The sequence below is a fragment of the Saimiri boliviensis genome, chromosome X (genome assembly GCF_048565385.1).
Source record: "Saimiri boliviensis isolate mSaiBol1 chromosome X, mSaiBol1.pri, whole genome shotgun sequence".
NCBI lineage: Eukaryota > Metazoa > Chordata > Mammalia > Primates > Cebidae > Saimiri > Saimiri boliviensis.
The window spans coordinates 90,608,949-90,630,351 of record NC_133470.1 but is presented as its reverse complement, the minus strand read 5'-3'; the positions used below and the strand labels follow the sequence as shown (position 1 = coordinate 90,630,351).

Here is a 21,403-nt window from a genome sequence, read left to right as displayed (position 1 = left end):
ATTCTATGTATATACAGCATTTCAAACTGACAGACTTTTTTCTTTTTTTTTTTTTCTTTTTTTTGAGGCAGAGTTTTGCTCTTGTTACCCAGGCTGGAGTGCAATGGCATGATTTCAGCTCACCACAACCTCCGCCTCCTGGGTTAAGGCAATTCTCATGCCTCAGCCTCTTGAGTAGCTGGGATTACAGGCACGTGCTACCATACCCAGCTAATTTTTTGTATTTTTAGTAGAGACGGGGTTTTGGGGTTTCACCATGTTGACCAGGATGGTCTTGATCACTTGACCTTGTGATCCGCCCGCCTTGGCCTCCCAAAGTGCTGGGATTACAGGCTTGAGCCACCGCGCCCGACCCCAGAATTTTTTTTACTGTCTAGAATGCCTACACCTATCCCCCATCCCCCGGAAAAAGATGTGTGTATTCTATTAGTACAATTGTTTTCACAGTGGAAAAGATACTTCAACTGATTTTTTTTTTTTTTTTTTTTTTTTTTTTTTTTTTTTTACTTACAGACATTAATGGTCTTATAGACATTCATACATTCTGAATCTAAAAAAAAATTGACAAAAATCCGGCCTGCAACCAAACAGTAATTTTTTTTTTTTTTTTATATTATCTCCCTTTCGGTGTATATGCAGCAGCTTCTATTTCAGTTGGAATCAAAATTGTATTAATCACTTACTATTTATAACATTTTTAATGCATTTCCACAATATAAGTAGCTTATTTACAATCTACTTTCCAAACACATGTAACTCGTTTCATGCTGCAGATGGCCTCACCCAGCCAAGCTTCTCTATCTCTCTCTCTCTCTCTCTCTCTCTCTCTCTCTCTGTGTGTGTGTGTGTGTGTGTGTGTGTGTGTGTGTGTGTGTGTGTGTATTTCCCTACATCTCTCTCCATTAGGTTAAGAGTTAAGAAGTGTCACCACAAGAAAATGGGGAGAGAAGCCGAGGAGGAATACTCATGGGTGTACTATGCTTAACTCTTCTTTAATTAGTGACATAAAGCTTTGAAAGGTATTTTAAAAGTCAATCAGAAAATGTTTTAGTCTTTGAGAGAAAATGGACACTGTGGATCAGCAATGAAGGGACCTGAAAGCAGGAGAGTCTGTTGGGAGCTCTAAAGGAGGAGCCTTGCAAATGATGACTAGTTGAGGAAAGTTTAGAGAATTTGGAAATCTGGAGTAAAACCTCTCAGCTGATGAACAATGGCTTATTTGAGCCAAGCCTCATTTGGCAAAAATAGATAAATTCTTGAAGAACCTGAATGGATGTGTTTTCTCAGGCGTCCACTGTTCCTATATATAATCTCATGAAAGGCCCAAAAAGTTCATTGAAGTAGCCCCGCACTGAAGAGTGGGTGCACAGGACCCAAAATAGGCATCACTGTGCTTGCAGCTACAGCCCCATCCCCAGGGACACCACGTGCGCAGTACATGCTGTACATTACTCTTCTCAAGAAGGTGACATTCACGTTTTAGTCCACATGAATGTCAGCTCCTTGTGAAGGGCACTGCACGCTGAACAGCTGAATATGGCATCCCAGACCAAATGCTCCCCATTCATGCAGCCTTTATTCAAGTCCTTATAAGTGTTTGCCTTCACACTGCTGCCAAGATTTATGCCAAGGAACTAGGTAACTTGTAGCCCTAAGCGCTCACCTTTTCATCCAGCCCTGAGTGAGATTTTAACAGGTAGATTTTTGTTTCACTTTGTTGTAATCCCAGCTACTGAGGAGGCTGAGGCAGGAGAAGCCCTTGAACCTGGGAGGAGGAGATTTCATTCCACATAGGTCATGCCACTGTACTCCAGCCTCAATTACAATGTGAGACCCTGTCTCAAAAAAACAAACAAAATCCAACAGAAAACAGCTTAAAATTACTGGTTAAGTAGAAGAAACCAACCACTCACCAAAGCGTTCTGTTGTCCTGAAACTCCAGCTGTGCTGCAGAAATCTAAATTCCAACAGAAAAACCAAAGAATACAATAACCTGGATGCAAAGAAGTGGAGAAGAGTCAGAGGGTATCAGGCTGGAGAGGGCAGAAATTTCATTATTTCTTCAGGCTATGGAATGGAAAGGACCCATAGAAATTAATGGGAGAGACAGACAAGACAGATAATGAACTGGAAGATGAGGAACGCTATTTAATTTCTCTGAGCTCCATGCCTCTTCGTAGTTCATTTATTTGGGCTCTGTGTGTGTGTGTGTGTGTGTGTGTGTGTGTGTGTGTGTGTGTGTGTGTATGTGTGTGTATTAACAATAATACCACTAAGATTTTTTAACTCTAAAATTTAGTGTTTGCATTAATATATTTTCCATCCTTTTACCCAGCTTTCACATAGATTTTCATATTTAAAATGTTTGTTTTAGAATGTATGTAGTTCATTTTTATGTAATTTGACAATCTGTCTGAATTAAAGCATTTATTTATATAATTATATACATGCATTTTAATCTATTGGCTTTCTAGTTGTTTTCTATGTTTCATCCTTTTCTTATTCCTAAATTTCCTGTTTTTCTACCCAATGGTGGTATTTAGTATATTTATCATTCGGTGATATTTTCTCCACTCTTGGCTTATTAGTGACATCACTTAAAAAAAACTAGCGTTGCTCTAGGGTTTACAAAGTTCATGTTTAACTCATCACAGTCTACAAAGACTATTATACTACTTTAAGTATAGTTTAAATATCTTACGATAGTATGTTTTGATCCAAGATTGTGTTAATTTCTGTATATGGTTTGAAATACAGATCAGGGTCATATTTTTCATATGTATGTCACATTTTACAACATCTTATTATTTAAATACTATTATTTCTTCATTAGACTTAGAGCTTAGTCAAAAAGAATTGGGGACACATATGATTATTTCTGTTCCTTCAATTCTATTCATCTATCCTTTCTTCAGAACCACATTACATTGGCTAATCTAGATACACAGTAAATTCAGAAAAAAAAAAAAAACAAGTGTAAATTCTCCAGCTTTATGATTCTTTCAGATTGTTTTGCATGTTCTAGTTTATTTGCCTTTTATATCAGCTTTTGAATCATCATGCTAATATCTCCAAATGTCTTCCTGAGACATTGGTTGGAATTGCATTAACTCTATAGATCAACAGAACTCTATAAATCTAGAGATTTGAATCCTTAAATCCATAAAGATGATACTCTTCTGCACTTAATTAGTAAATACTTGATTTTCTTAGTGTATTTACACTTTGAGCATACAGATGTTTGTTTTCTAATGATACTGTAACAAATTGCCACAAATTTAGTTGTTTACAACAACACAAATTTATTACATTAGAGTGTAAATGTCACAGATCTAAACTAGTGTATCTCCACTAAAATGAAAGCCTTGTCAGGGCTTTGTTCCTTCTGCTGGCTCTAGATGAAAATCTATTTGTCTTTATTAGATTCCAGTTCCTTTCTCCACTCTTTGGCTCATGGCCTTTACCTCCACCTGTAGTCAATACTATAGCATTTTCCAATGTTTCTCTTATTCTAACCACATTCCTCCTACTTAAACCAGCCTTCTGATTCTGTTGGGCTCACCTAGATAATCTAGGATAATCTCAATCTAAAAATATTTAATTTAATCATATCTGCTAATTTCTTTCTATCATAAAATGTGATGTTTTTGAGTTCAGGAGTTATTCTGTAACATCTTTTGGAGGGGGGCTATTAATCTGCATACCACAGATATCTTGTAATTTTTCCATAGAGTTTTTTATAGTTCTTCCCTATCAGTGTATTAATCACTTACTATTTATAACATTTTTTTACTCATTTCCACAATATAAGTAGCTTCTTTATAACCTGCTTCCCAAACATGCACACTAGTTTCATGCCGCGGATGGCCTCAGACAGTCTGACACTTGTCTTTCTGTTGCACATACTCTGTGTGTGTGTGTGTGTGTGTGTGTATATTTCCCTATATCTGTCCCTATTAGGTTAACAGTTAAGAAGTCTAGGAGTTATCTCTTGAGTATCAATTATGTCATACCCTTCTAATCTTCAAATATATTCTTTTCAAAATGAGGAAAACAGGAAATGAAAAAGAGTGAAATATTCTTGGAAGGACTATGCTTAACCGTTTATTAATTGGTAATATAAAGCTTTGAAAAGTATTTTAAAAAATGTTTCAATCGTTAAGAGAAAATGGACACTGTGGATCAGCAGTGAAGGGACCTGAGAGCAGGAGAGTGTTTTGGGAGCTCTAAAGGAGGAGCCTTGCAAATGATGACTAGTTGATAGGTGAGAAAAGTTTAGAGAATTTGGGAATCTGGAATAAAGCCTCTCAGCTGACGAACAATGGCTGTGGCCTCTATACACTTATAAGAAATAAGTGAATTTCTTATTTGAGGCAAGCCGCATTTGGCAAAAGTAGATAAATTCTTGAAGAACATGAGTGGATGTGTTTTCTCAGGAGTCCACTGTTCCTATGTATAGTGTCCTAGAAGGCACAAAAAGTTCCTTGAAGTAGTCCCGCACTGAAAAGTGGGTGCACAGGACCCAAAACGGGCATCACTGTGCATGCAGCTACAGCCCCATCCCCAGGGACACCACGTGCGCAGTACATGCTGTACATTACTCTTTCAAGAAGGCGGCATTCATATATTAGTTCACATGAAGGGCCCCTTCTTGTAAGGGCACTGCACGCTGGATGGCTGGATGTGGCATCCCAGACCAAATGCTCCCCATTCATGGAGTTTTGATTCAAGTCCCTGTAGGTATATGCCTTAGCATGGCCACTGAAATGTATGCCAAGAAACTTTGCAGCTTCTGGCCCCCAGCACTCACCTTTACATCCTGCCCTCAGTGAGATGTGAACATGCAGACTTTGGTGGTGGTTTGTTGTAATCCTGGCCACTCAGGAGGCTGATGCAGGAGACTCCCTTGAATCTGGGAGGCCGATGTTTCACTGAGCAGAGACTGCACCACTGTATTCCTGCCTGAATTTCATAGTGAGACCCTCTCTCAAAGAAACAAAAGTAAAAACAAAATCAAACAGAAAAAAAGAATTTAAATCACTGGTTAAGTAGAAAGAACCAACCACTCAGCAAACCTTTCTGTTATCCTGCTGTGATGCACAGACCTAAATTCCAATGGAAAAGTCACAGAATACAGCAACCTGGATGCAAAGAAGTGGAGAAGAGTCAGAGGGTTCCAGGTTGGAGAGAGCAGAAATTGCATTTATTTCTCAGGCTATGGAGTTACAAGAACCCATATAAATTAATATGAGAGAAAATCAGGACAGATAACGGCCTGGAAGACAAGAAATGCTATTTTATTTCTCTTACCTCCATGATTCTTCATACTCCATTTACTCACGTTTGCTCTCTGTCTCTGTGTTATTAACAATTAATAGCTCTAAGATTTTGTAGCTGTAAGATTTAGTGATTACATTAATAAATTGTCCATACTTTTACCCAACTTTCATGTAGGTCTTCATATTTAAAATGGGTTTGTTTTAGAAAGTACACTGTTGTTTCTTAGTTTTATGTAATTTGACAATTTGTGTCTTAATTGAAGCATTTAGATCATGTACATTAAAATATTTTCTATAGACATGCATTTAAGTCAACTGGCTTTCTAGTTGTTTAACATATTTCAGCCTTTTCTTATTCTTAATTTTCCTGTTTTTCTGCCTGATGGTGGATTTGGTATTTTTATCATTCAGGTATATTTTCTCTACTCTTGGCTTATTAGCTAGGTCACTTTAAAAAAACTGCAGTTTCTCTAGAGTTTACAAAGTTCTTATTTAATTAATCACACTCTATCTTGAAACAATATTATACTAGTTTATGTACAGTGAAAACAAAATATGCATATAATTCACCCATCCTTTCTCATATGTTAAAAAATTTATTAAAGCTCTAATCCCCACACACATACTTGTTTACACTGTGAATTATTATCAGCTGATTAATAACATAATAAATTGTCCTCTGTTTGAACTTTCAATATTTGAAACAGGTCTCAGGTAATTTAGAAAGTGAATTTTGCCAGCCGGGCGTGGTGGCTCACACCTGTAATCCAAGCACTTTGGAGGCCAAGGAGGGTGGATCACCTGAGGTTGGGAGTTCAAGACCAGCCTGACCAACATGGTGAAACCCTGTCTTTAAAAAAAAAAAAAAAAGAAAGAAAGAAAGAAAGAAAGTGAATTTTACCAAGGGTGAGGATGCACACCCATGACACAGCCTCAGGAGGTCCTGGTGACAGGTGCCTAAGGTGGTCAGAGCACAGCTTGGTTTTATACATTTTGGGAGATATGAGACATAGATCAACATATGTAAGATGACCATTTGTTCAGTCTGGTCCCTGGAAAGCAGGGACAACTTGAAGCAAAAGTGGGACACCTTAAATTGGGGAGGAGGCTTCCAAGTCACAGGTAGGTGACAGACAAACAATTACATTCTTTTGAGTTACTGATTAACCTTTCAAAAGGAGGCAATCAAATATGTATTAATTACAGTGAGCAGAGGGGTGACTATGAATAGACTGGGAGACCTGTTTGCCCTAAGCAGTTCCCAGCTTGAATTTCCCATTAACTTAGTGATTTGGAGGTCTGAGATACTTCCCTTTCACATTTATATCTTCATCTTTACCATTCTGGGTTTCTGCCTGATATTTTCTCTGCCTGAGGAAATGTGCTAATGTGTCTGGTAATGCATTTCTACTGGGGTGAATAATGGAAATATTCTTTGTCTGAAAAAATTATCATGTTATTTCTGTGTTAATTACAGAGATAACTATAAGCCCACTGAAAGAAATATTTCTCTCTCAAAAGAGTGTGCTTTTTTCTAACATAACCATTTGTTACAGTTTGTGTCTCTGTGCTGAAACTCTTCATTTGCTCATCTGTGAAGTCTAATTTTTCCAGTAGTGATAGTGTTTGCATCTGTGTCCCCACCCAAATCTCAGGTTGAATTGTAATCCCCAATGTTGGAGGTGGGGCCTGTGGGGAGGTGACTGGATCATGGGGGTGGAATTCTGGTGGAATTAAATAGTGGAAATAAACCACTACTTAAAATGGAATATTTTAGTAAATCTGAAAGAAAGAAGAAAAGACTTAGAAAACATTTAAAATACTGAAAATGCTATAAAATCAAGTCAAAAATCAGTCAACCAAAAAATTATATGATAGAATGAAAGATGGCACATAACATTATGTTTCAAAATTATTTACCAGGCTACTCAATGTTTTCATAAAACATTCATGATTCCTTATTTGAAATCATTTATAACAGAATGGTAGAAAATTGTTGACCCCAACTTAAAACCTAAGAATAAATGCATATAAATGTGTGGAAAGATCCACATCTAAATTTTATCAAACACTGTATTTACATTATGATATTGCTGATATCAGTGTATTATTTCATTAATGCTATTTATGTTTTTCATACTTTTTTCCAAGTTGTTCTGTAATAAATAAGAATTACCCTCATGGTCCAAAAAAAAAAAAAAAAAAGGTATCAACAAAAATGACAGAATTTTATTGACAGAATTCTGATACAAGAATAACTTGGAAAAGTGTAAAATTTCTTTTTGACAGTTATTTTTCCTCTTCTGAGGTTTTTAGATCTATATATAGTCAACCTGTTCAGTTAGAGTTCTTGCCTTTCCATGTTCCTGACTGCTAACTGTAATAAAGGTTAATTTATTATAAATTATGAAGATAAACTAATACATTCACATTAACGATGTGACAAAATTATACTGTAGCAAGGAAAGTGCAGAATGAATATGTAACCATTAAGCCAAGATTTTTCCTGTGCTAGGACTATAACAGGGATCAGAACAGACTCAAAACATGCTCATAGAACTGATGTTTTATTAAAAACATAATTTTAAAAAAGTAACTAGTAAAGTTCTTAGTATACACAGGCATGCTAATGGTCTCATAGATATACATACATTCTGAATCTAAAAAAACAAATTAAAATCCTACCTATAAGCATATTGCAAAATATTTTTATAGTTTCTTCCTTTTAGTGTATCTGCTGTAGCCTCTAATTCAGTTGGAATTAAATTTGTATTAATCACATACTATGTATAACATTCTTTACACATTTCTACAATATAAGTAGCATATTTATAACCTACTTCCCAAACGTGTACTAGTTTATGCTGGATAGGGCCTCACTAAGTCTGGCACTTATCTTTTTCTTAGTTGCTTTTTCATTCTCTCTCTCTCTCTCTCTCTCTCTCTCTCTCTCTCTCTCTCTCTCTCTCTCTCGGTATGAGTATGGGTGGGTGTGGATATTTCCCTCTATTCAGCTCCATTAAGATAAGAGTTAAGAAGTGTCACCACAAGCAAATGGGGAGAGAAGCCTAGGAGCTGTCTCTTGAGTATCAATTCTATCATACTCTTCCATTCTTCAAATATATTCTTAAAAAATGGGGACACAAAGATAATTAAAAAGAAATATTCTTGGGTGGACTATGCTTACCCCTTCATAAAGTGGTGACATAAAGCTTTGAAAGCTATTTTAAAAGTCAATCAGAAAATTTCTTAGTCTTTGAGAGAAAATGGACACTGTGGATCAGCAATGAAGGGACCTTAGAGGCAGGAGAGTCTTTTTCCTAAAAGATTCTAAAGGAGGAGCCTTGCAAATGATGACTAGTCCTTGAAGTAGCCCCGCACTGAAGAGTGGGTGCACAGGATCCAAAACAGGCATCACTGTGCTTGCAGCTACAGCCCCATCCCCAGGGACACCACGTGCGCAGTACATGCTGTACATTACTCTTCGCAAGAAGGTGGGATTCATATTTTAGTCCACATGAATGACACCTCCCTGCGAAGGGCACTGCACGCTGAACAGCTGGATGTGGCATCCCAGACCAAATGCTCCCCATTCATGCAGATTTTATTCAAGTCCATATAGGTGTATGCCTTCGCATGGCCACTAAGACTTATGCCAAGAAACTATGCAGCTTCTAGCCCCCAGCACTCACCTTTACATCCTGCCCTCAGTAAGATGTGAACATGCAGATTTCGGGTTTGTTTTGTTGTAATCCTGGCCACTCAGGAGGCTGATGTCTCAGTAAGTGGAGATTGTGCCACTGTACTCCAGCCTGAATTTCAAAGTGGGACCCTCTCTCAAGAAAACAAAAACCAAATCAAACAGAAAAAAAAAACAAATTAAATTCCTAATTAAGTAGAAAGGACCAACCACTCAGCAAAGCTTTCTGTTGTCCTAAGTCTCAAGCTGTAATGCAGAGACACAGAATACAACACCCTGGATGCAAAAAAAATGGCAAAGAGTCAGAGGGTACCAGGTTGGAGGGAGTTGCAATTTCATTTATTTTTCAGGCTATGGAGTTCCAAAAACACATAGAAATTTAAAAAATCAAGACAGATAATTGGCTGGGAGACATGAAATGCTATTTTATTTCTCTTACATCCATTGTTCTTTATACTTCATTTATTTGATCTCTCTCTCTCTCTCTTTCTCTCTCTGTGTGTGTGTGTGTGTTGTTGTTGTTAACAAGTAATAATTGCTCTAAGATGTTGTAGCTATAAGATTTAGTGATTGTATTAGTGTATTTTCTATCTTTTTACCCAACTTTCACAAAGGTCTTCAAATTTAAAATGGATTTGTTTTAGAAAGTATACTCTTGTTTTTTATTTTTATGTAATTTGACAATTTCTGTCTTAATTGAAGCATTTTGATTATTATATTAATAATTTTGTATATACATGCATTTAAATATACAGGCTTTCTAGATGTTTTTGATGTTTCATCCTTTTCTTATTCCTAATTTTCCTGTTATTCTGCCTGATGGTGGATTTAGTATTTTTATCATTCAGTTATATTTTCTTTACTCTTGGCTTATTAGTTAGGTCACTTTCAAAAAATAGTGGTTGCTCCAGGGTTTACAAAGTTCATATTTAATTCATCACTCTATCTTTAAAGAATATACTAGTTTGTGTACTGTTTAAAAATCTTATATTATGCTTACACTTCACCCCATTCTTTATCATATTGTTATTACTTTTAAGTTGTAATCCCCACACACATATTTGTTTATACTATGAATTACTAGTGCCTGATCAATAAAATAAAAAAATACCTTCTGTGTGAACCCCCAAAATTTGACATAGGTCTCAGGCAATTTAGAAAGTTATTTTTTGCCAATGATAAGGATGTGCACCCATAACACGACCTCAGGTGGTACCAGTGACGTGCCCAAGGTGGTCAGAGCACAGCTTTGTTTTTTACATTTTGGGAGACTCGAGACATGGAACAACATATGTAAGATGAACATTTGTTCAGTCTTGTCTAGGGAGGAAGGGCAACTCGAAGCAAAACTGGAACATCTCAAATTAGACAGGAGGCTTCCAGGTCATAGGCAGGTGACAGACAGACCATTGCATTCTGGTGACTTACTGATTAACCCTTCCAAAGGAGGCAATCAGATATGTATTTACCTCAGCGAGCAGAGGGATGGCAATGAATAGTTTGGGAGACCTGTCTACCCTAAGCAGATGCCAGCTTGCATTGTCCCTTAACTTAGTGATTTGGGGGCCATGATATTTCCCTTTTACATCCATATCTACATCTTCACCATTTTCTGGGTTTGTAATTCGTTTGTGTAGATTCACGTTTCTGCTTCGTATTTTTTCTACTTGAGAAAATGTGTTAACATGTCTGGTAACGCATTTTCTACTGAATCGAAATGTTCTTTGAGAAAATTATCATGTCTTTTTTGTGTTTATTATAGTGATAATTGTAAGTTCATCAAAAGAAATACTTCTCTCTCAGAATAATTTCCTTTTTTTCTAACATAAACATTTCTCATAGTTCCTATCTCAGTGCTGAAATTCCTTATTTGCTCATCTGTGATGTTTACTTTGTCCAATAGTGAGACTGTTTGCATCTGTGTTCCCACCCACATCTCATGATGAATTGTAATCCCCAATGTTATAGGTGACACCTGGTGGGAGGTGATTGGATCATGGGGGTGAAAATCTCAGGAATGGTCTAGCACGTCCCATTTATGCTGTTCTCATGATAGTGAGTTCTCATGAAAAGTGGTTGTTAAAAAGTCTGTAGCACCTCCCCCATCTCTCCTCCTTGTTTTCCGGCCATGTGAGGGGGAAGCTCCTCCCTTGCCTCTTCGATGACTGAAAATTTCCTGTGGCCTCCTAGCCATGCTTCCTGTACAGCCTACCGAACCATGAGCCAATTACAGATACCAAAAATGTGGAACCAGCATTTGTACTCGGTATCAGGCAGAGGCCAAAACAGTTTACAGGGCTCAGAGGAAGGCAGAAAGATGAAAGAAAAGTTGAAATTTCCTAAATACTTGTTGGCTGATAGTTATATGGACACTGAAGACCAGGCTGAGGAGGTCTCAGATAGAAATGAGGAACTTATCAGGAAGTGGAGTAAGGTCACCTTTGTTACGGATTAGCAAAAAACTGGTGGCATTGTGGCCCTGCCCTAGGGATCTGTGGAACCACTGATTTTGAGAGTGGTGATTTAGGGTTTCTGGTAAAAGAATTTCCTAAGCAGCACAGCATTCAAGATGGGGCCCTGTTGCTTCTAATAGCCTATGCTCATATGTGTCAACAAAAAAATATGATATAAAACTGGCAGTTACATTTAAAAGGAAAACAGAGTGTAAAGGTTTTGAAAATTTGCAGCCTGGCCACATGGTGGAAAACAACAACCCATTTTCTGGGGAGGAATTCAAGCTAGCTGTAGAAATCTGCTTAAGTAATAAGGAGCTGAATGGTAATAGCCAAGACAATGAGGAGGCCTCAAAGGCATTTCAGAGACTGCTGCAGTAGCCCCACCTCCCATCACAGGCCAAGAAGCCTAGGAGGGGAGAATGTTTTTACGGGCCACACCCAGGGCCCCACTGTCCTGTACAGTGTCTGGACACTGCTCCTGATGTCCTGGCTGCTCCAGCGCCTGCTTTGGCACAGAGATTCCCAGATACAGCTTCAGCGACACGTTCAGATGGTGCAAACTATGATAGTTGGTGGCTTCTACTTGGTGATAATCCTGTAGGTGCATAGAGCAAGGGGTGAGGCTTGGGAGCCTTATCCTAGATTTCAGAGGATGTGTGGAAAAACATGGATGTCCAGGCAGAATCCTAATGCAGGGGTCTAGTCCTCATGGAGAACCTTTACTACGGCAGTGCAGAGGGGAAATGTGCTGTTGGAGCTGCCAGAGAGACCACACTGGAGCACTGCCTAGTGGAGCTGTGAGAGGAGGACCAACATCCTCCAGACCCTAGAATGCCAGATCCATTGACAGCTTGTAACTGAGTCTGGAAAAGGCATAGGTACTCAATGCCAGCCCACTGGGGGCTGGACCCTGCAAAGCCATAGGGTTAGAGCTGCCCAAGGCTTTGGGAGCACAGCCCTTGCACCAGTGTGCCCTGGATGTTGGATATGAAATCAAAGGAGGTCATTTTGGAGATTTAAGATTAAAGACTTCCCTGCTGGGTTTCAGACTTTCACAGGACCTGCAGCCCCTTTCTATTGGCTGATTTCTCACAAGTATTTACCCAATGCTTATGGCTCCATTCTACCTTAGAAGTAACTTGGTTTTATTTTATAGGCTGATAGGTAGAAAGCAAGAGCTTTGTCCCTTGATGGGACTTTGGTTTGGGGACTTTTGAGTTAATCCTTCAATGAGTTAAGACTTCCGAGGACTGATGGGATTTTATTTTGCAAAGTGTGAAGGAGATGAGGTTTGGGAAGGACCAGGGCAGAATTATAAAGTTTGGATCTCTGTCCCCACCCAAATCTTAGGTTGAATTGTATTCCCCAGTGTTGGAGGTGGGGCCTCTTGGAAGGTGACTGAATCATGGGAGTGGAATTCTGGTGGAATTTAATAGTGGAAAAAAAACTACTACTTAAAATGGAATATTTTCATAAATCTGAGAGAAAGAAGAAAAGACGTAGAAAATATTTAAAATACTGAAAATGGTATAAAAGCAAGTCAAAAATCAATCAGAAAACAATTGTATGATAGAATTAAAGATGGTGCATAAAATCATGTTTCAAAATTATCCACTAGGCTACTCAGTGTTTTCATAAAATATTCATGATGCATTATTTGAAATCATTTCTAAGAGAATGGCACAAATTTTTTACCCCATCCTAAAATGTAAGTATAAATATAGATAAATGTGTGGAAAGATCTACATCTAAATTTTAATAGAGACTTAGAAATTATATACTACATATGGTTATCACTTTGGAAAAATCTATGTACATATAGTACTTCCAACTGACAGCATTTTTTTATTGTTCAGAATGCCAAACACCACACAAAAAAAATTGTTTTCATAATGGAAAAGATATTTCAACTTCTTTTTATGTGAAGACATTAATGGTCTTATATACATTCATACATTCTGAATCTAAAACAAATTAACAAAAATCCTGCCTGTAACCATATAGCAATTGTTTTTTGTAGTTTTTCCCTTTTAGTGTATCTGCAGTAGCCTCTATGTCAGCTGGAATCAAAATTGTATTAATCATTTACTATTTATAAAATTGTTTTTACACATTTCTACAATATAAGCAGCTTATTTATAACCTCCTACCCAAACATGGGTACCAGTTTCATGCTGCAGATTGCCTCACACAGTCTAGTGCTTGTCTTTTTCTTGCATGTGTGTTTCTCTTTCTCTCCCTCTCTCTCTCTCCTCTCTCTCTCTCTCTCTCTCTCTCTCTCTCTCTCTCTCCCCACCTCTCTCCCCCTCTCCGTGTATGTGTGTGTATTTCCCCATATCTGTCTCCATAAAGTTAAGAGTTAACAAGTGTCACCACAATCAAATGGGGAGAGAAGCCCAGGAGATATCTCAATAATAATTGAAGAGTATCAATTCTATCTTAGTTTTCCATTCTTCAAATATATTCCTAAGAAATTGGGGAAAAAGTTAATTTAAAAGGGCGAAATACTCTTGGGTGGACTATGCTTAACCCTTCATTAATGAATGACTTAAAGCTTTAAAAGGTATTTTAAAAGTCAATCAGAAAATTTCTTAGTCTTTGAGAGAAAATGGACACTGTGGATCAGCAATGAAGGGACCTTAGAGGCAGGAGAGTCTTCTTCCTAAAAGATTCTAAAGGAGGAGCCTTGCAAATGATGACTAGTTCCTTGAAGTAGCCCCGCACTGAAGAGTGGGTGCACAGGACCCAAAACAGGCATCACTGTGCTTGCAGCTACAGCCCCATCCCCAGGGACACCACGTGCGCAGTACATGCTGTACATTACTATTCGCAGGAAGGTGGCATTCATATTTTAGTTCACATGAATGACAACTCCCTGCGAAAGGCACTGCACGCTGAATGGCTGAATGTGGCATCCCAGACCACATTTATGCAGTTTTTATTCAAGTCTTTATAGGTGTATTATGCATTTGCATGGCCACCAAGATTTCTGCCAAGGAACTCTGCAACTTCTAACCCCCAGCACTCACCTTTTCATCCTGCCTGGAGTGAGATTTTAACATGGAAATTTTTGTTTTGGTTTGTTGTAATCTCACCTAATCAGGAGGCTGAGGCAGGAGAATCCCTTGAACCCGGGAGGCAGAGGTTTGGTCAGCAGAGACCCTGCCATTGTACTCCAGCCTGAATTACAAAGTGAGACTTGTCTCAAAAATCAAACAGAAAAAACTTAAACTTACTGGTTAAGTAGAAAGAACAAACCACTCAGTAAATCTTTCTGTCATCCTACAAGTCCAGCTGTGCTGCAGAAACCTAAATTCCAATGTAAAAACCACAGAATACAATAACCTAGATGCAAATAAGTAGAGAAGAGTCAGAGGATACCAGGTTGGAGAGAGCAGAAATTTCATTTCTTCTTCAGGCTATTTATGGGGAAGACCCCATAGGAATTAATACAAGAGACCCATAAGACAGATGATGGGCTGGAAGACAGGAAATGCTATTTTATTTCTTTTAGCTCCATGCTTCTTTATAGTTCGTTTGAGTGTGCGTTCGCGCTGTGTGTGTGCCTGTGTGTGTGTGAACAGTAATAGCTCTAAGATTTTTTAACTCTAAGATTTAGGATTTGCATTAATATATTTTCCATCCATTGACTTTTACCAACTTTGACATGAGTCTTCATATTTAAAATTGTTTGTTTTAGAAAGCATGTAGTTGTTTCTTATTTTATGTAATTTGACAATTTCTGTCTTAATGGAAGCATTTAGATCATTATATTAGTATGGTTATTTACATATATACATTTAAATCTACTGGCTTTCTAGTTTTTTTCTATGTTTCATCTTTTTCTTATTCCTAATTTTCTTGTTTTTCTGCCTGATGATGGATTTAGTACTTATTATTTAGTTACATTTTCTCTACTCCTGGCTTATTAGTTAGGTCACTTTAAAAAAATAGCAGTTGCTCTAGGATTTACAAAGTTCATATTTAATTCATCACAGTCTGTCTTCAAAGAATATTTTACCAGTTGATGTACAGCTAACTTCACTATTATTGAGTGATTAATAGAAGAGTAATAAAATGCCTCTGTGTGAACCCCCAAAATCTGAGACAGGCCTCAATTTAGAAAGTTAATTTTACCAAGGTTGGGGATATACACCCATGACACAGCCTCAGGAGGTCCTGGTGACATGCGCCCAAGGTGGTCAGAGCACAGCTTGGATTTGTTCTTTTTTGTTTTTGTTTTTGGTGGAGTCTTGCTCTGTCACACAGGCTGTAGTGCAGCAGCATAATTTGGGCTCAGTGCAACGTCTGCCTTCAAGGTTCAAGCGATTCTCCCACCTCTATTTCCCAAGTAGCTGGGATTACAGGCACCCAGCACCATGCCAGACTGAGTTTTCTGATTTTAGTAGAGATGGGGTTTCGCCATGTTGGCCAGGCTGGTCTCAAAATCCTGTCTTCAGATGATCCGCCTGCCTTGGCCTCCCAGGGTGCTGGGATTACAGGCATGAGCCACCTCTTCTGGCCAGCACAGCTTGGTTTTATACATTTTAGGCAGACATGAGACATCAACATATGTAAGATGAATATTTGTTCAGTCTGGTCTGGAAAGAAGGGACAACTCAAAGCAAAAGTGGAACACATCAGTGTGGTGGGGAGGCTCTCAGGTCACAGGTAGGTGACAGACAAAAGGTCTCATCCTTTTGAGTTACTGATTAACCTTTGCAAAGGAGGCAGTCAGATAAGCATTTATCTCAGTGAGCAGAGGGATGACTGAATAGAATGGGAGGCAGGTTTTGCCCTAAGCACTTCCCAGCTTGACTTTTCCCTTTAACTTAGTGATTTTGGGGTCTGAGATATTTCCCTTTTACATCCAAATCTTCAACTTGATTATTTTCTGGGTTTTTATTTGTGTAGATTCACGTTTCTACCTGGTATGTTCTCTGCCTGAGAAAATGTGTTAACATGTCTTGTAATGCGTTTCTACTGGGGTGAATAATCAAAATGTTCTTTATCTGAAAAAATTATGTCATTTTTGTGGTTCTTATAGAGATAACTATAAGCCCATCGAAAAAAAATTTGTCTCAAAATAGTTTGTTTGCTTTTTTCTAACATAGCCATTTCTCATAGTTCCTATCTCTGTGCTGAAACTCCTCATTTGCTCAACATGAAGTCTACCTTTTTCAATAGTGATGTTGTTTGGGTCTGTGTTCCCACCCACATCTCACGTTGAGTAGCAATCCCCAATATTGGAGGTGGGGCCTGGTGGGAGTTGATTGGATCATGGGGGTGGAATTCCCATGAATGTTCTAGCACCATCTCTTTGGTGCTGTTCATATGATAGTGAGTTCTCAGGATACGTGGTTGTTAAAAATTATGTAGGACCTCTCACATTTCTCTTCCTCCTTTTCTGGCCATGTGAGGAGCTAGGTCCTCCCTTGCCTCTTGGATATTTGAAAGTTTCTGAGGCCCTCCTTGCCATGCGTCCTGTACAGCCTAGAGAACCATGAGCCAATTATGAATACCAAAAATGTGGAACAGCTTTTGCATTGGGTAACAGACAGAGGTTGAAAGAGTTTGGAGGGCTCAGAGGAAGACAGAAAAATGAAGGAAAAGGTGAAATCTCCTAAAGACTTGTTTAATGGGTTGTGACTAGATGGCTGATAGTGATATTGATGCTGAACACAAGACTGAGGAGGTCTCAAATGGAAATGAGGAACTTATTGGGAAGTGGAGTAAATGTCACCTTTGTTATGGATTAGCAAAAAACTGGGGCATTGTGGTCCTGCCCTCAGGATCTGTGGAACTTTTCAACCTGGCAGTGTTGATGTAGGATTTCTGGTAGAAGAAATTCCTAAGCAACATAGCGTTCAACATGGGGCCTGGTTGCTTCTAATAGCCTATGCTTATGTGTCGGGAAAAAAAAAAAATGTAAAACTGGCACTTATATCTAAAAGGAAAGCAGAGTATAAAGGTTTTGAAAATTTGCAGCCTGGCCACATGGTAGAAAAGAACCCCTTTTCTGGGGAGGAATTCAAGCTAGCTGTGAAAATCTGTTTAAGTAACAAGGAGCTGAATGTTAATAGCCAAGACAATGGGGAGGCCTCAAAGGTATTTCAGAGACCTCTGCAGTAGCCCCTCCTCCCATCACAGGTCAAGAAGCATTGGAGGGGACAGTGTTTTTGTGTGCTACACCCAGGGACCCGCTGCCTTGTACTGTGTGTGAACACTGCTCGATATCCTGGCTGTTCCAGCGCCAGCCTTGGCAAAAAATGTCTCCCATACAGCTTTCGCCGCTGGTTCAGTTGGTACAAACTGTGATCTTTGGTGGCTTGCACTTCGTGTTAAGCCTGTGGGTGCACAGAGAAAGAGTTGAGGCTTCGGAGCTTCACCTAGATTTCTGTATGGAAGATGTATGGAGAAGCATGGATATCCCGATGGAAGCCTGCTGTAAGGATGAAGTCCTCTTGGAGCACCTTTAAGAGGGCAGTGCAGAGTGGAAATGTGGGGTTGGTGCTCCCACACAGAGTCTACACTGGAGCACTGCCTAGTGCAGGTGTGAGAAGTGGGCTACTCTCCTCTAGACCCTAGAATGGTAGATCTACTGACAGCTTGTAATTTCAGCCTGGAAAAGGCATATGTATTCAGCGCAAGCCCATTGTGGACTGGACCCTACAAAGCCACAGGGTTGGAGCTCCCGAAGGCTTTGGGAGCCCAACCCTTGCCCCAATGTGCCCTGGATGTGGTACGTGGAATCGAAGGAGATTATTTTGGAAATTTAAGAGTTAAAGACTTCCCTGCTGGGATTCAGATGTGTACAGGACCTGTAGCCTCTTCCTATTGGCTGATTTCTCATGAGTATTTACCCAATGCTTCTACCTCCATTGTATCTTAGAAGTAATTAACTTGTTTTTTATTTTATAGGCTGATAGGCAGAAGGGATTAGAATTGAATCAGATGAGACTTTGGATTGTGGACTTTTGAGTTAATGCTTTAGTGAGGTAAAACTTAGGGGGACTGATGGGATTGTACTATGTATTGTATTAGTACAATTGTTTTCATTATAGAAAAGATACTTCAACTGATTTTTTTTTTTTAGTTTCAGACATTAATGGTCGTATATATCCATACATTCTGAATCTAAAAAATAAAAATCCTGCCTGCCTTCCATTCTTCAATATCCTTAAAAAATGGGGAAAAAAGAAAAAGAGTGAAATACTCTTGAGTGGACTAGGCTTACCTCTACATAATTTGGTGACATACAATTTGAAAGGTATTTTAAAAGTCAATCAGAAAATGTTTTCGTTTTTGTGAAAAAATGGACACTGTGGGATCAGCAGTGAAGGGACCTGAGAGCAGGAGAGTCTTTTGGGAGCTCTAAAGGAGGAGCCTTGCAAATGATGACTAGTTGATAGGTGAGAAAAGCTTAGAGAATTTGGGAATCTGGAGTAAAACCTCTCAGCTGACAAACAATGGCTGTGGTCTCTATACAGTGACTTTCTCATTTGAGCCACGCCTCATTTGGCAAAAATAAATAAATTCTTAACCTAAGTGGACGTGTTTTCTCAGGAGTCCACTGTTCCTATGTATAGTCTCCTACAAGGCACAAAAAGTTCCTTGAAGTAACCCCGCACTGAAGAGTGGGTGCACAGGACCCAAAACAGGCATCACTGTGCTTGCAGCTACAGCCCCATCCCCAGGGACACCACGTGCGCAGTACATGCTGTACATTACTCTTCTCAGAAGGGCGACATTCATATTTTAGTCCACACGAATGACACCTCCCTGTGAAGAGCACTGCACGCTGAATGGCTGAATGTGGCATCCCAGACCAAATGCTCCCTATTCGTGCAGCTTTTATTCAAGTCCCTATAGGTGTATTATGGCTTTGCATGGCCACCAAGATTTCTTCCAGTGAACTATGAAGCTTCTAGCCCCCAGCACTCCCCTTTTCATCCTGCCCTGAGTGAGATTTTTACATGCAGATGTTTGTTTTTCGTTTTTGTTATTGTTTCGAGACAGAGTCAGGCTCTGTCACCTAGACTGGCATGCACTGTTGTGATCTCGGCTCACTGCAGGCTCCGCCTCCCGTGCTGAAGCGATTCTACTGCCTCAGCCTCCCGAGTAGCTGGGATCAAAGGCACACAACACTATGAACAGATAATTAACATGCACATTTTTAGTGTTAGCAAGAATAGAGCTTTTCACTTCTTTTCCTTAGAGGAGAGTAATTCTTGTCTGGATTATTCCATTGGTTTTAACGTTATTTTGCTTGTCTCACTAAACATCCTCATAGGCCAGGGGCAGTGGCTTATGCCTGTATTCCCAGCACTTTGGGAAGCCAAGGCAGGCAGATCAAGTGAGGTCAGGAGTTCAAAATCAGCCTGGCCAACATGGTAAAACCCTGTCTCTACTAAAAGTACGAAATCAGCCAGGTATGGTGGCTTGTGCCTGTAATCCCAGCTACTCAGGAGTTTGATGCAGGAGACTCCCTTGAATCTGGGAAGCAGATGTTTCAGTGAGCAGAGATTGCGCCACTGTACTCCAGCCTGAGTTTCAAAGTGAGACCCTGTATCAAAAAAAAAACAAAAACAGAAAAAAACAAAACAAAACAAAAAAAAAACCCTTAAAATTACTGGTTAAGTATATAGGACCAACCAGCCACCAAAGTTTCTGTTGTCCTAAAACTCCAGCTGTGCTGCACAGACCCAGTTTCCAACAGAAAAACCACAGAATACAACAACCTGGATGCAAAGAAGTGGGGAAGAGTCAGAGGGTATCAGGTTGGAGAGAGCAGATATTTCATTTCTTCTTCAGGGTATGGAGTGTAAAGAACCCATTGAAATTAATACAAGAGACAGATAAGACAGATAATGGGCTGGAAGATAAGAAATGCTATTTTATTTCTCGTACCTCCATGCTTCTTTATAGTTCATTTATTTGGGGGTCTCTCTCTCTCTCTGTGTATGTGTGTCATTAACTGTTAAATATAGCTCTAAGCTTTTGAGCTCTAAGATTTACTGTTTGCATTAATATATTTTCCGTGCTTTTACTTTTACCTAACTTGCACATTGGTCTTTATATTAAAATGTTTGTCTTAGAAAGTATACAGTTGTTTCTTATTTCTATATAATTTGATAATTTCTGTCTTAATGGAAGCATTTAGAATTTGGATCATTTATATTCGTATGATTATATACATGCATTTAAACCGGCTGGCTTTCTCGTTTTTTTCTTACTGTTGATACCCTTCAGTTATATTTTCTCCACTCTTGGTTTATTAGTTAGGTCCCTCTAAAAAAATAGCAGTTGCTCTAGGGTTTACAATGTTCATATTTTAATTCATCACAGTCTATCTTCAAAGAATATTTTACTAGTTTATGTAGAGTTTAAAAACCTTATGATAGTATGCTTACAATTCAACCCATCCTTTGTCATATTTTTGTTAATTACTTTTATTGACTGATTAATAAAATGTCATCTGTGTGAATCTCAAAAATTTAAGACAGGTCTCGGGTAATTTAGAAAGTTAATTTTGCCCAGTGTGAGGATGCACACCCATGACACAGCCTCAGGAGGTCCTGGTGACAGGTGCCCAAGGTGGTCAGAGCACAGCTTGGTTTTATACATTTTAGGGAGAAATAAGACATAGGTCAACTTATGTAAGATGAGCATTTGTTCAGGCTGGTCTGGAAAGGAGGGACAACCGTAAGCAAAAGTGGGACACCTCAAAGTGAGAAGAAGACTTTAAGGTCACAGGTAGGTGACAGACAAAATGTTGGATTTTTTTGAGTTACGGATTAACCTTTGCAAAGGAGGCAGTCAGATAAGCATTTATCTCAGTGAGCAGAGGGATGACTATGAATAGAATGGGAGGCAGGTTTGCCCTAAGCACTTCCTAGCTTGACTTTTCCCTTTAACTTAGTGATTTTGGGGCCGTGATATTTCCCTTTTACAACCAACCATATCTT

At 38.9% G+C, this 21,403-nt stretch overlaps 1 protein-coding gene across 22 annotated transcripts in view; it reads left to right on the top strand.

Annotated features, from left to right (window-relative positions):
• LOC141582798 (uncharacterized) overlaps positions 1 to 21,403 on the top strand; it is a 177,988-nt gene that overhangs the window by 138,109 nt on the left and 18,476 nt on the right. The gene's annotated exons all lie outside the window — the stretch shown is intronic.